This window comes from Lissotriton vulgaris, chromosome 2_1 (assembly GCF_964263255.1).
Source record: "Lissotriton vulgaris chromosome 2_1, aLisVul1.2, whole genome shotgun sequence".
Taxonomy (NCBI): domain Eukaryota; kingdom Metazoa; phylum Chordata; class Amphibia; order Caudata; family Salamandridae; genus Lissotriton; species Lissotriton vulgaris.
The window spans coordinates 1329518817-1329534369 of NC_141687.1; the positions used below are offsets into that span (position 1 = coordinate 1329518817).

A 15553-nucleotide genomic window follows, 5' to 3' on the forward strand; every position below is an offset into this window, starting at 1 on the left:
TTTGGTGTACATTTGTACAGTAGTTTTCGAGAATTTGGCATTACAAAGAGGGGCCATGGTCTTGACAGGGTTAAAAGTGAGAGATAGCTTGACCATTATCCAGTGGGTCCTCGAACCCAAGTTCCCTTAAAAATTATATCTATATATAGATTTATTTCTCCCTCTCTCTCTCTCTCTCTCTCTCTCTCTCTATATATATATATATATATATATATATATATATGACTGGAACTTCGATATTCAGTAAAAGCCAAATAACGAAGACGGACCCGATGAGGTTGTTTTAAAGCGTCTTTATTTCACCCTGTGCACCCTCATGGTTGCCATGACGCGTTTCGGGCCCTGGAGCCCTTGATCACATGACATGGTCATTTAACACACTGTGATTTGTAGTGCCGGTCCGGTCACATGGTCCCAAGCCTGTAGAAATAGAGAAAATACTTCAGCCTGGACTAGATATATTAACCAATGTGGTTTACATTCATTGTGTTATTGTATTTTTTGTAATGTTTTGTTAACCCCAATTGTCACAATTATTAAGCGACAAATAATCCTTACAAATGTGCAAATTTGCGCAATAAATATGTTAAAACACTATTTACAAATATACCAATTGCCAATGTTACTATGTACAAACAATCCCAGTGGAAGTATTATGTACAAACATTTCCTGTGCAATATTTAGCAAATGAATAAAGTGCTTTTGTGCAAAATTTACAAAAGGAAGGGGTTAAATTAATATTGCCCAAGTGGGCATTGGTTAAAATTCCATCTGGACCACTGCGTCTACACTGCTCTGGTATTCATGTTGACTCCAGCACTGATGAAAAGAAATGTGTGATTTCCCAAAAAAAAGTGTTTGATACAATCTACAATATTAAAAATCCGGCAGGAAATGATAAATAAATAATTTAAAAACAGCCTTCACAGATGACTAACTTCTCATTTCCACTAAACAAATTCAACCCTCTGTGTGCAGGCAAGTGTACAAGTCTTCTGTTGCGTTCAATCCACTCGGAGCCTTAGTGTCTAATTCCAGAATGTACCTGGTTTCTAGTACGCGCAGACGTGCCTCTCTATTTCCCCCTCTCCGTAACGGCTCCACCATATCAATTGCGTAATATTTCAGGCAATTGACATCGCCTTTATGGCAAAGATTGACATGCCTCGCTACTGGGTAAGCATCGTCCTTGTTCACAACTGCCCTCATGTGCTGCAATATGCGCTTGTGGACTTGTAGTTTAGTACTACCAACGTAGCAAAGTCCACAAACACATTCCAAGACATAGATGACAAAGTCTGATTTGCAGGTTATTTTCTTCGTAATGGGGAGTTCTCTTTCACTGAAAGGGGAATAGTAGGTAGTTTTACTTTTCCCTATAGTGCACGCTTTACATACTGCGCATTTCAAGAAGCCCTTACTTTTGCCTAGCCAGTTGCCTCTTGATGGTACCTCAGGGCTGCTGCTGACTAGCATGTCACTCATGGATCTGGCACGGCTATAAGTAATAGCCGGGCATGTGGACAATGTTTTCCCAATCACAGGATCACCTGTGATTATATGCCAGTTTTTTCTCACCATCCTCTGAAGCTGTCTATGCTGGCAACTATAACCAAGAATGAATCTCGGTTGGTCCACGGTCGCATTGGTCAGTATTGTATCCACCCCTGTTGATGTTTTAGGAGATAATGCTGTCTTGTTTGCCCTTTCCATTGCCTTAGACACTATGTTTTCAGAGTAGCCCCTCTGTAGGAATCGTACCTTGCTTTTTTTCTGTGCTTCAAAACAGGCTTCATCGGTGCTGCAAATCCTTCTGATCCTCAGCATCTCCCCAAAAGGGATGCTGCGGATCAGATGGTTGGGGTGCTGACTAGAGGCATGCAGGATGGTGTTACCTGCAGTCTCCTTCCGATGTAATTTTGTCTGCAGTCCCCCTTTGTCTACAAAAACCTCTACGTCTAGGAAATTTACTTTACTGTCACTGATGGTACCTGTGAAATGCAGATTCAGTTCATTCTGATTGATTTCTTCAATGAACTGTTCCGCTTCCCTTGCAGTCCCCTTCCAAATAATGAAAAGGTCATCGATAAACCTGTACCATACTAGCACTTTGCTGCTCATGACCTCTTTAAAGGCATTGCCTAGGACCTGCTCCTCCCACAGCCCCATGTGCAGACATGAGTAACTGGGGGAGAAGCAGGCCCCCATCGCCACACCTCGCAATTGCTGGAACATTTGGTTTTGAAACATGAAGTAATTATTGTAAAGACACATTTCCAACATCTCCACAAGCATGTTATTGTGTTCCAGCATACACATGGGCCTTCTGCTGAGATAATGCCTTACTGCTCTCACTCCGTCCACATGATTGATACTTGTGTACAGTGCAGTGACATCAAGTGTGATCAACAAATATTCCGTACTCCACACTACTGTTTTTAATTTCTGCAGAAAGTCCATAGTGTCCCTGATGTATGAGGGCAAGGATTTCATGTGATCTTGGAGGAAGTGATCAATGTATCTGGACACTTTTTCAAATGTCCCCCCACAGGCTGAAATTATGGGCCTCCCTGGTGGCTTTGCACTGTCTTTATGTATCTTGGGAATCAAGTAAATAATATATATATATATATATATATATATATATATATATATATATATATATATATATATATATATATATATATATATAATATACACACACATATATATATATATATATATATATATATATATATATATATATATATATAATATACACACACATATATATATATATATATATATATAATATACACACACATATATATATATATATATATATATATATATATATATATATATATATATATATATACACACACATATATATATATATATATATATATATATAATATACACACACATATATATATATTATTTACTTGATTCCCAAGATACATAAAGACAGTGCAAAGCCACCAGGGAGGCCCATAATTTCAGCCTGTGGGGGGACATTTGAAAAAGTGTATGTTCTTTTCACATCAAACATACGTATAGTTTAATGGAATTACAATATGTACCATCTGATGAATTAGCAATTCGTTTTGTCATACAATGTTGATATAAAATATAAACTGCACATTTGTGGCTAGATTGCTGTCAGAATCGCCTATTTTCTAAGCGGTATAGCTGCAACCCCCCTAATGATGTTACAGTTCACCCGCTGTTTGTAAATGAATCTCCGTAACCATGTTGTGCATTTCAAAATTATTCTTGTTCAATAAAGTATATTCAAAGTTGAAACACAAAGAAAGGGAGAAAATCGGGGAGGGCTAATGTCAACTCTGCCCACATTCCTACAATGTAGTTTCTCGCAATATATAATACAGCCCAAGTGGGCAAATACAAATCTGGAGATTAATCTAACAGCATTTGGAGGCAGATAATCCAATGTACCAACATACCAACATGCCAAGTGGGCATTTATCCTTGTATCTTTGGTACTCACTAATAGGTGAGAACAGTCCCTGCATCTGTAAAAAGTTAAAAAAGACTCCGTTTAGAAAAAATGTTTAAAAGAAAGAAAAATGCTCAACACAAAGTGATACTGCTTAACTATATCAACCTAACATATATTCATTATGTATACAGATGAATGGAAAGTTCTTCACTAGAATTTAGGCCAACCGGCCCCATGGTGGCAAAATCATTTATATATGTTGATTCTAGGTCCGCAGGATTAACTCGCGATTGCCCCCTCTCTTATTCATGGTTACAGAGTCTATGACCATCATTCTCAATAGTTTTTCATTTTGAAATTGACTTTCAAAGAAGTGGCGTGCCACAGGGTAGCATCTATCTTGTTTTCTAATGGCCCTCACGTGTTCCAGCACTCGTTTTTTTGCCTGATGGATAGTGCTTCCTATATACATTTTGTCACAAGGACACATGAGGGCATAAACGCAGTAGGTAGTTTTACAATTAAGGTGTATACGAATGTCAAATACTCTCTTCGAGTTAGGTATCTGAAATGAACTGCAAACTGTGCTATTACTGCAGGCCTTGCAGTTTCTTCAACAATAGAAACCTATACATCCTGTCCCTTTAGGTTTCTCTGCGTCCGTTATCATGTTATTGCTCAAATCATCTCTCAAGGACTTGCTTTTCTGGAACGTAATCTGGGGATTATCATTCAGATGTTTAACTACTATCTCATCAGTTCTCTACATGCCAATGTCTTTTGAATATTTTTCTAACTTCACCGGCCTGCGCAGAGAACTGCGTGATAAATCTCACATTATTGTCAAGTTCTGTCTCTTTCTGTGGATGTAATAATTCCGTTCTAGTTTTGATTTTCACCCTTTCTTTTGCCTGTTGAATGATTTTATTGCTGTACCCCCTATCGGCAAACCGCTGGCATATCACACTTTCCTCTAGCTTGTAGGAGTCATTAGTACTACAGTTGCGTTTTGCCTGCAGTAATTCCCCGTATTGGATGCTGTTGTCAGAACACCAAATGCGATCTCCCCAGGAACAGACGCTAGTCCCCAACACCCCCTGACCAAACAGAAGAGACAGTGGTTGAAACACTCGTCTCCTGAATTCAACCAGAAGGGAAAGGGGAAGTGGAAGACAAACAAGAGAGACTTCACTGGTGATAGTACCGGCCAGGACTCTTCTTTCTTCTACTATTTCTCCTGGAAGTACCTGTAACAATGACAACAATGTAAATTCTATTCTACACTAATATGCTCTGACACTATTATTATTCTCTAGGTATTACTCTCATTACCTTTTTCACCAATGACTTTGCCCCTCTCTAACGTTTGCCTGAGCTGATTTTTGATCAGTTGAAAAGAGCTTCAGTCCCCGCTCAAGAACTGAAGATGAATTGAAAATAAACGTTCTTTCAATATTACATGAAATATAGTCTTTGAGCAGTTGAAAACAATTCTTTCATGAACTAGATGCAGTCTCTAATTCGAACACAAAAGTCTCTTACGTGCTTCTGGGCACTAATAATTTTGGAAGCTTAGTTTTTGAACAGTCACTACTCAGTCTTAGAAAATAACGAGGAGCGCCTTTATATCAGTTAACACAGGATGGCTCCTCACCGAATGCTGAGGTGGCGCTGATTTCAACTAGTAACGGAATTCCTTACTTGGTTCTGAAGAATGGAAGCCCTCTCTTCACAGAAGGCGTTCCTCCAAAAGATTACACATCTCTCATTTACTCAACTACTTCTTTCTCAAGGTCTTTTCAGATGAAATTCTCTGAAGACGAATGAACTCTGAAGATGAATTCGTGAAAAAACAAATTACCACACGTTCTCGGTGGAAACACAAGAAAAAGCTCTGAATACTTTCCTAAGATACTGCTGCTCTGAAACTCTGAAGAAGCGCACAAGCGACAGACACTTCAACTCATGCGCGCTGAGGAAACGCTGCTCTCTCCGTCGATCTTTTTCGTTGAAGTGCGCAGTTACCAGAGCGCACGTGCGCTGAATAGACGTTACTGGTCTCGCGCTCCAGAAGACTAGAGCGAGAACCTTTGTTTTCTCGCAATGGCATAGCGTGGGCAAATGAAGACAGACTCAAACCCCTGAGAATGGTTTTTAGAGTGGTCTTCCAGGTAGGAACTTGCCGCAACCAATGTGGATATTTATTGAATGACATCTTGTCTTTGCAAAATCGTTTCTTGACCTTGCCGAATGTAGGACTAAGTACTGGGGTCATGACAGCTGTAGATCAATTGTGATGGATGGGCACTTCTCGCATTCAACAGGCTATTCTCTGCAGTGCTTTTTCTGTAAAGTTTTGTGGACAAATTCCCTTGTTTTACTTCTATTACATCAAGAAATTCCACTTTAATACTGTTAATGTTAGCAGTGAACCTCAAGTTTAATGCATTGTCATTAAGTTTGGAAACAAAATCTTTGGCTGAGATAACATCGCCTTTCCAAATGCAAAAAACATTGTCAATGAACCTCAGCCACAGAATCACTGAATTATCAAACTCTTTAATGGTGGTGGACACCTGCTCCTCCCACCAACCAACGAATAAATTCGCATAACTGGGGGCGAAGCAGGTGCCCATCGCAGTGCCCTGTGACTGTTTGTAGGAAGATTCATTGAATCTTGCGAATTTATTTGTTGGCTGGTGGGAGGAGCAGGTGTCCACCACCATTGAAGAGTTTGATAATTCAGTGATCCTGTGGCAATATTAAGACATTCTGTAGTTGTCATAAACTGCCATAAAAAGCCAACATTTTTTTTAAATTATTTTATTTTATTGTGATGAGAGCAATCAGGTTAGTACAATGCATCTTGTAAGGAATCAAAAATTGAGCGAAATTAGTCGTGCAGTAATTCACACAGCCATTCAGCCCACATCCCGGGGGTCGGGCGGCGGAATACGTTTACAGCGTTTGATTCTTTTGTCATGTTAGCTTATCATGCAAACTCTAGCATCAATCAGTTTAGAAAATGTCATCACATTTTTCCTTTTTTGCCCTTCAACCAACAAGTAGGAAGAAAAAAAAACAGTGACCTTTGCACAACAACATTCATCTTCACTTCAGAATGCATCAATTTAAAACAACCCTCATGGAGTACTGACCTAAAATCTAATACATGCCTGTTAATCTAGCTGATATGATTTCAGATATTCTACAAGATACAACCAATAGTCTTTTGGTCTCGATCTAGCCGGGAGCTCCTCCTCGTATGTTAACAGAGTGTCCTTGCAATAAATGAGGTCCGTAATCCAGTGTCTCGTGTTCGGAGAACCAGTCCCATTCCAACCCATGGAGACCCTGCGTTTAGCCAGTAAAAGCGCTATGACACAAAATTTGCGTTTCTGTGCTCGTAAAGTAGGCACCAGACCGAGTAAACATGTGCGTATGGTACATTCAAGTGGTGTATCAAGCATAACACTCAGCATCTGGATCACTTTTGTCCAGTATTTGGCTATTGGTGGGCAGTGCCATGCGAGATGGAGAAATCCAGCATTGTCTGCATGACATCTTTTACATTGTGAGTCTCCACTGAGACCATATTTATAGAGTCTTCGAGGTGTGTAATACATTTGGTGTAGATATTTATAATGTATTATTCCCAGATTACTGTTGGGTGTTAAGAGACTAGTTAAGGAGCAAGTAGTGGTCCATTCCTCTGTTAGCGGATTGGTCATTTCTGTGTTCCATTTCGTCAGTGCTTTGTCTGTATTACTTGCAATATCCTCCTGCATTCTATTGTAGAGTTTAGAAACTATGTTTCGTGCTGTGGGTGCTGTTATTAGAAATTGTAGGGAGGACAATTGCTGTGGTTCTTCAGGGTACGAGGGGTACAGTTCCTTTATCGCCCTTTGGAGCCGGCAATACGTGAAATGAAAGAGTAGTGTTGGATTGCTTATATAAGTTAGAGTGTCTAGTGTCCTAAACTGCCCCTCTTGGTACAGGTCACCCATTTTGTCTGTACCTGCTTGCCTGAGTAAGTGCATGCCCACTTTTTCTTGTGTAACGGATAACGCTGGATGGTGCTGCAAAGGGAGGGCAGCTGCATATAATGGTAGTTTGTTCGCTTTCTTGCCCATTAGACACCAGGCCTCGTTAGTGGTATCAATCGTGTTGATGTCTCGGGCGTGCAGAGGAGGTCTCTTATAGGGCAATATGGCTGGCAGTGGTATAGGGAGTGCATCTCCTTCTTCTATCGCAACATACGGCATGAACGGTATTTCATTATACCAGTAGTGAGTGAATTGCGCTTGTGCACATAAATAGTAAAGTAGGAGGTCCGGCACCTTGAACCCACCTCAGGCATATGGCAGAGTTAGTGTTTGTAAATCAAGTCTGGCCTGTTTGCCCGCCCATATTAGAGTCAGTATCAATTTTTTAATGTTACGAAAGACCTCCATTGGGGGCTTGATGGGGACGATGTTAAATAAATAAAGGAATTTGGGAAGAAGCACCATTTTCACTATAGCTATCCTGTCCGCCAGTGATAATGGCAGATTGTTTCACCGTTTGATTTTGTCCTCCATGGTGCTAATGACTTTGCCATAATGTGTTTGTATGACAATTTCTGGGTCTCTGTGTAACGATATGCCTAAATAACGCGTAGGTTCACTTGCCATTCCAGCGGGTAGTCCATAATAAAGGGAGCAGTGCTATCAGTAAGTGGAATAATTTGAGATTTGGACCAGTTGATTTTGAGTCCTGAGTGTTGTCCAAATTTTATATATTCGCGAATTAGCGGGTTGAGGTTTTGGGCAGGATCTCGTACATATAACACCATGTCATCCGCATACAGCGAAATGTGTAAAGGGCGTTGTGGAAATTGAAGTGCTGAGTAATGGTGGTGTTGTCAAAATCTTACAGGCCAAGGGTTCCAATACCAGCGCAAATAATAAGGAAGATAGGGGGCAACCTTGCCTTGTACCTCTGGCTATTTTGAGAGGTTCCGATATATATTTGTTGATGTTTATACAGGCAGTTAAGTTGGTGTAGAGCATTGATATCCATTGTAGGAATATAATGGTAAAGCCCATCCGTCTCAGGACAGCATGTAGGTATGGCCATTCAATCGTGTCGAAAGCTTTAGCTGCGTCCAGGAGGACCGCAGCAGCTTTGGTTTCAGGGACCAAATAGTGCGATAATAGTGTTCTTGTGTTATGTGTTGTTGATCTATCTGGTATGAAACCCGCTTGATCAGGTCTGATCAGTATCGGCATTAGCGGTTTGAGGCGTGCGGCTAATAGACTAGCGATGATCTTGGTGTCCACGTTTATTAAAGATAAAGGTCTGTATGAATCACAATATTCTGGATTTTTGTCAGGTGTAAGCAGGGCAATGAGCATGGCTTCTCGTAGCGTGGGTGGGAGGATTTGCTTATCGTGGGCTGCTCCATACATCCGTACCAAGTGCGGGGCCAGGAGGTCCGCAAAGGTTTTATAAAATTCTCCCGTAAACCCATCCGGGCCCGGTGCTTTACCATTTGGTAACGCTTTTATTACATTTGTGATTTCTTCCACTGTTACGGGTTGGGACAAATAGCTTCTATGAGTATCAGAGAGCCATGCGATCTCTACATCGGCCAAATAGTCCATAATGGCATCTACATTGGCCGTGGGACGCAACATATATACCTGCCATAGGAATGCATGAATTCGTTCAGTATGCCTTCCATATCGCGCTTGGGAGAGTCAGCAGTATCTCTAATTGTTTGAATCAGTTGTGGGGTACGGCCATTACATATTCTATTTGCTAGGTTTTTCCCCGGACGCCCTCCCTCTCCATAGGCCCTCGCTGTGTGTCGTTTCGAGAGATATTTACTCTCGTCTTTGGCATATGATTGATGTTCCAGCAGGATTGTTTTTATGTCACCCAGTAATGCAGAATCTTATGTGTTTTCATATTGTTGCTCTAGGATGTGTAGTTGAGTTTCCCTAGTAACAAGTTGTTGTCTGATGTCTTTGAGGATACCAGCAGTAGTACTGATGCACGTGCCCCTAATTGTGGCTTTGAATGCCTCCCAGAGGAGCCCTGGGTCCTCGGTTGTTGGTGAGTTGAGTTCAAAATATTCCACAATGGCCGCGTGTATAGTGTCAATGTAAACTGAGTCTAATAGTGCTGAGGCGTTGAATCTCCAGGTGAAAGGGGGCGGGGAGTAATGTGGTATTTGTAATGTCAATAGTACTGGGTTATGATCAGATACAGTACGGGGTAGATGCTTAATGGCAGTGGTCCAGAGTGAGATGTCGCCCGTCCCCAGCCAGTAGTCTATGCGCGACCAGCTATTGTACGCAGCAGTGATATGAGTAGCTTCCGTCCTATTAGGATGTCTCACTCTCCACAGATCTGTTAGTCGGAGGTCCGAGATAGCGTCGCGCAGTGTGTCAAGAGCATGTCTATGCGGTTCTGTGCTGCGACCTGATCTATCCAGCCCATCTTGCAAGGTAATATTAAAATCACCCCCCCCCCCAACATGTGTGTGTCTCGTAAGTCTGAGAGGATCCACCACACTTTGCTATAAACACCAGGGTCATCTACATTAGGGCCATATGTGTTTACCAATGCCAATTTCTGATTTCGTAACGTGCCTACCACTATAATATAGCGACCTTCATCGTCTTTCAGTATTTGGTTTATATGAAAGTGAACACCTTTCTTTACTAGAATAAGGACTTCCCTGGAGTACGTAGAATAGTTCGAGGCATGCGCAGATTCAGCCCACCTAAGGCCAATCTTAGCCGGCGCATTGGCTGCTGTGTGAGTCTCCTGGAATAGTGCTATATCAATGTGCTGCCTGTCCAAGTAGGCAAAGATTTGGCTAATTTAATTTTTTTAGGGTCTTTCAGTCCCCTAATATTCCAGGATAGAAAATGTAACTGTTTAGGTTGCAGTGTTTCAGCGAATAATACAGTAACAAGCAGGTGTAATATTTAACAATAGCATGTACACCCTAGTAGATTGCGAAATTTCACATTTGGGTTGTTTCATATCCATTTGGTGACTAGTGAGCCAGGAGTCCGCAACGTTTCTCAAGTGCATAGGTCTCAATACAACATCCCAAAATCCCCCCACCTCCCCCCACTAACTTTAGCATCCCAACCTTGCCAAAGGCATCCCCAGTAACATACCAAACATTGGCAAAAACAGTTGTCGGGGAGCACCCACGTGGGGGGTCCGCCCGGTGCGCACATCTGCATCCACATAGTGGATGTGGACAAAAGCCCGAAGTAAGAACTCAATAGAAAGAAATTATACCGCTAGTATGCAGCCCTGTAATATAACCACCTTACGTGGCGTTGCGGTAATGCAATCAATGTTCCATCGCATATTGCCAACTATTAAGGAACAGGGCAGAACTCGCGGCCCTCGATCAAGGCCCTCATGGTTAACGCATATTTGAAGCGTGTGTCATTATATGGTGATTATAGTAACCTTTATCTTATGTGGCCGTCACAACTTTGTAATGGGCAACAAACAATGTCATTTACATTGCACAATAACGAGTCACCGGCAGTTGTTGTGTTCCGAGAGACAGATTATGTTTCAGTGGTAGCCATGCAGTGGACACCCGGTTATAGGACACCACCTCCCACCTGCCTACTTTTATTCATGGTTAATATAGTGCAGAGGAGGTCTCCAGAAAGCAATGAGATATCAGGAATTGTCATTAGAGTCTCTCCCTCCAGCTATCTAAACTTGTTTGTATCTTCGTTTGCCGTGTCACATTCAGATCTAGCAGAGGTAATGTCATAGAGGAGAGAAGGTGACATGCCATACCTTACCAGAAAAGCGGGTCAGCACCACGAGTTACGTTACAGCTTACGCAGAAACTTCAGTCTGAATCCTGTCGCTGCTCTTCTCTGCTGCTCTCTCTCCGTTTGCGAGTAACAGTCTTTATATATTTATGGGCAGCTTCCGGTGTGAGGAGCATTGTAGATCGGCCATCCTGGGATACCTTGAGCTTTGCGGGATAAAGCATGGCATATTCAATGCCCAGGTCTCGTAGTTTCTTCTTCGCTGGGTTGTGTTCTTTTCTTGCCAGTTGCACCGCCATGGTGTAGTCCGGGTAGAATTCCAGCTTGTTGCCTTGATGTTGTATGTCGCCTTTTTCTTGTGCCAACCTTAGAATGGTGTCCCTGTCTCTGTAGTTTAGCAGGCGGGCTACTATTGGTCGTGGCGGAGCGCCCGGTTTAGGACGCGGGGCAAGAGTGCGATGCGCTCGTTCCACCAGGAAGATAGCCGATAGCGCCTCTTTGTCAAATATGGATGTCAGCAGGTCCTCCACATACGTTTCCATTTTACCCACATTTGTAGACTCTGGAACGCCCGTGATCCGCACGTTGTTGCGGCGGGACCTGGCTTCCAAATCCTCCGATTTGTTTCGAAGTTCGTCCAGAACCTTTTCCATCTTTGCGCAAGTTTGCGTGGTTGATTTAGATTCGTCCTTAACTGCTGAGATCCTGGTTTCTGCTTCCACAAGGCGCTCCCCATGTTCATCGAGTTTGGCTGCCATGTTATCTACTCTCTGCATGAGATTTTCTAGCTTGCCGTTCATTTCTTGAAGGCTGTGTTGTATGGCCCTTAGAACTGTCTCCATACCTCCACTTTTAGTCTGGTCATTGTCTAATTCTGTATCAGAGTGTGCTGGTGCGCCTCTGTTTTCTCTTGTCGACGTGAAGTGCAGCTTTGCTTGTTGCTTGTCTGGTTTGCCCATGTTCCCAATGTTGTGTGCAGGTCAAAAGAAACGTGGGAGCACTTTTGCTTGTATGTGATCAATGAGGCTGGCACGCTAAATGCGTTGTCTGAGGTCGCTCTCGCTCACCACTTCGTGCTTGGGTAGTCCTTAGTACTTTGGACAGGCTGCCAGGTGCCCGGTGCTGATGTTGCCCGAAACCGGGGGGGGGGGGGGGGGGGGGGGGAAGTCCGCTGCTAGCTCCCTCCGATGGTATGCACCGGTATTTCAACCTTCACATCTGCAGTGCCTTTGTAGCAGTCCTTCCTGCGGTCAGTAGTCGTGAATAGGGGTCATTCTTGCGTCGCTGTGCTGTCTCATGTAAGACAGGGAGGCAGCGCTACTCAGATCAGGTGCCAGCAATAGTCGTACTTTGGTATGGTGTGGTGTATTGATTGTCCGTGGTGAGGAGCCTTTGCTAGTAATGGAGCCTGCTCCAGAGTGCATTCCTAGTTCGCGCCTATTTCACCGCTGTGGTACTGCCCAGGTATCATAGCTTTAATTCGTCAAGACATGTGAGCGTTAAGGGCCGCCGTGCACATTCACCACCGTCCCGCCAGTTTGGATTGCGCCCGCTCAGAAGGTACTGCGGGCCTCCATCTTGACTCGCAACCTGCTGCATATAATGAGAGGTGCAGTCGTCGGTTGTAAAGTGCCGTTATGGCTGCTGGATATACAGTACTGCGATGCGCACGTACTCCCCAGCCATCGCAGTCCTGGCATTCAGTTGTAGAGTTATGTGGGGGGGAGCGGTGTGCCACGATCGCCGCGCTGTTGTTATTGCCTGATCCCGTAATTCTCTAAAACGGCAATGCTGGGCGCCATCTTAGCCGTCATCCTTTCGTGATCTCTTAAAGGCGCAGACATCTGGTGTGACTTAGGGGGCATACAACGCAGTTGTCGCTTATTTTTACTTCTCTTCCCAATGCCTTGCAATGACTGTGCCGACTTTACTGGTAGTGTAGCAGTTCTGGGTCTGACATGCCACAAAGTATCCTCTCATATCCTTGTCGCCTGGGAGCCTCCATTTTGGAAACCTGCCGGTGAAAGTTTTCCGGTCCCGTTTTTCCATCAGTCCTATAGTTTTAGGCTGCGCAGTCTGTCATAATACACTCACGACCCCTTCCGACGTCGGAATCTGTGCATATGAGGGCTACATACGATCGCAGTGCGGTATTGTAACCTACTTGGGGCATTCATCCGGCGGAGCTGTCTTAGGAGCCAGCCATTCCGCAGTGCACCCCCTCTAAAAAGCCAACATAGACAGATGCCTTTAACTCTCTACCACACATGCACTCTCACAGTATCAAGCAAACACCATGATATACCGTACAACTGCTGGAACAATTAAACTATCAATATCACGGTGCAGTACAGCGTCCATGATTTAGACACCAACTCCAATTTAAAATAAATGTTGCACCAGTTTCATTCGATCACATAGCCACTGATAACTACAAACACAAAGAAAAACATGCAGTTAGTGTGACTGCAGCAAAATTCATCCATACATAGTTACACACTTTAGCTCCAAGTAACCTACAATAACAGATACATCACCACACTAACACAAAAGTAGCTACGCAACCCTATACCCCAACCTAAGTCTATAATCACACACAGTGCCACCTGTTTAACTAACAAACACTCATCTATTGTCACAGAACAAGAGCACACAATTATATTAAAAAATAATATATATATATATATATATAATAATTAAAAAAAACTATTCTGTACTTTAAAAAAATATTGCCACATAAACCGTGCACCATTAAGTATAATGGGGTTGCCCTGTGCCCCTCAAAACCTAGGTATGTAAGTATAAACTACAAGTGGTCCTATCGGGTGTCACAATTTCAGCAGAAATTGCGAGAAATGCTTTATATTAGGCATGGAAATGAAGGGTCCAATGATGATCTGTATCTGGTTGTGCGCCAGAGCTACTATTAGTGATTCCTTACTTTCCTCCGCACATCGAAATTCTTAATGCCCACAAATCACGAAAGTGAAGTGAATTATCAATAACGTGTATTATTCTGGCTGTCTAGAACACACCAATTACATATAATACAATCAATTAAACTAGCATAATTTGGAAAATCGAAATTCTTTATTCTATGTTCACATATACAGACATGAAAACATAAAAGCCACACGTAGTCAAATTTCCACACTTGTGAAGCTCAAGGTATCCTTGTATTGTTTCCTTTATATAGTTGTAGGATAAAGCTAGTCGTCTTATTCATAGTTGACAGGAAGGTCCGGGCACCACTCTCGGAGCTCTAAGTCTTCGGTCTCCCACTCAGTCTTCGAGTTGGTCAGATAAGAAGCTTTAAAAACACAGTGAATTCTCCCCTTCGGTCGGCTGATGCGACGGAGGAGCCTCTGTGTTCTACTCCTTGTTTGGTTGAACCTGTGCCTGGTTTGACTCTGTGCTTTCCCGTCTTCCAGGGGCCGGAGCGACCCCTGCTCAGCTCAAAGAATTTTAAATTGCTATCTGCCTCAGATTTGGGTGGCCTGCTCCTCCTGGCGCCCCTTTGGGCCCTGAAGCCTCAGAGTGGGCTCCATCGGGTTCTGCGCCGGCAGGTCCGGCACTGATGAACACCCTCCCTCCCTCCCCCACCCCATGGATCCGGTTATGAATCTGGACCGACGCCAGTCATGCCACTACAAAGGTCCCTGGCCGCCGGGCCCTACTCTGAGACTCCCAGCGCTGCTGGGCCCACCTGCGGCGCCAGCCCCATTCTCGTCCTTGACAACCTGGATCGGCACCTGCAGATTCCGACACCGACAGAAGACTTTGGTCCAAGGTCGGTTCCGCAGCCATATTCTAAAGGGCTAGGAATGGAGGAAGATTAGGAGGGGTCGCTGGACCCTTTACTAGACCAGCCAGAGCACTAAAAGGACTAGTACTAGGAATTGGGTGAGGCTACTGGTCTGGACACCTCTCCAGATTCTGGCTTGATTTCTCCCCCTACAGTGGCTGCGGAGGAGGGAGCTTCATATACAATGGTGGTGCGAAGGGCAGCTGAGGTTGTGGACCTTCTGTGACAGATAAGACTAATATCTTGATGGAGGTCCTGCAGGCACCTGGTTCAAGCCCTGCACAGGGGCTCCTGTGAATAAGGCAATAACCCACCACCATTGCCCTGAACCGGGCGACCCAACTTTCCTCACCAAACACCCTACTCCCGAGAGCTTGGTGGTCCAAGCCTTTACATCTCCGGGTGCGTTCCCTTCACCCCGGACATGGAATCCAAGAGACTGGGTAGTTGGAGCAAGAAAAGGTTTTTTCCCACCAGCCTTGCATTATGGTCGGTAAACA

The 15553-nt window shown here is 43.5% G+C and overlaps 1 protein-coding gene across 2 annotated transcripts in view; it reads left to right on the forward strand.

Moving 5' to 3' along the window:
* Positions 1-15553, forward strand: part of CLASP1 (cytoplasmic linker associated protein 1) — a 1635412-nt gene that overhangs the window by 387792 nt on the left and 1232067 nt on the right. The gene's annotated exons all lie outside the window — the stretch shown is intronic.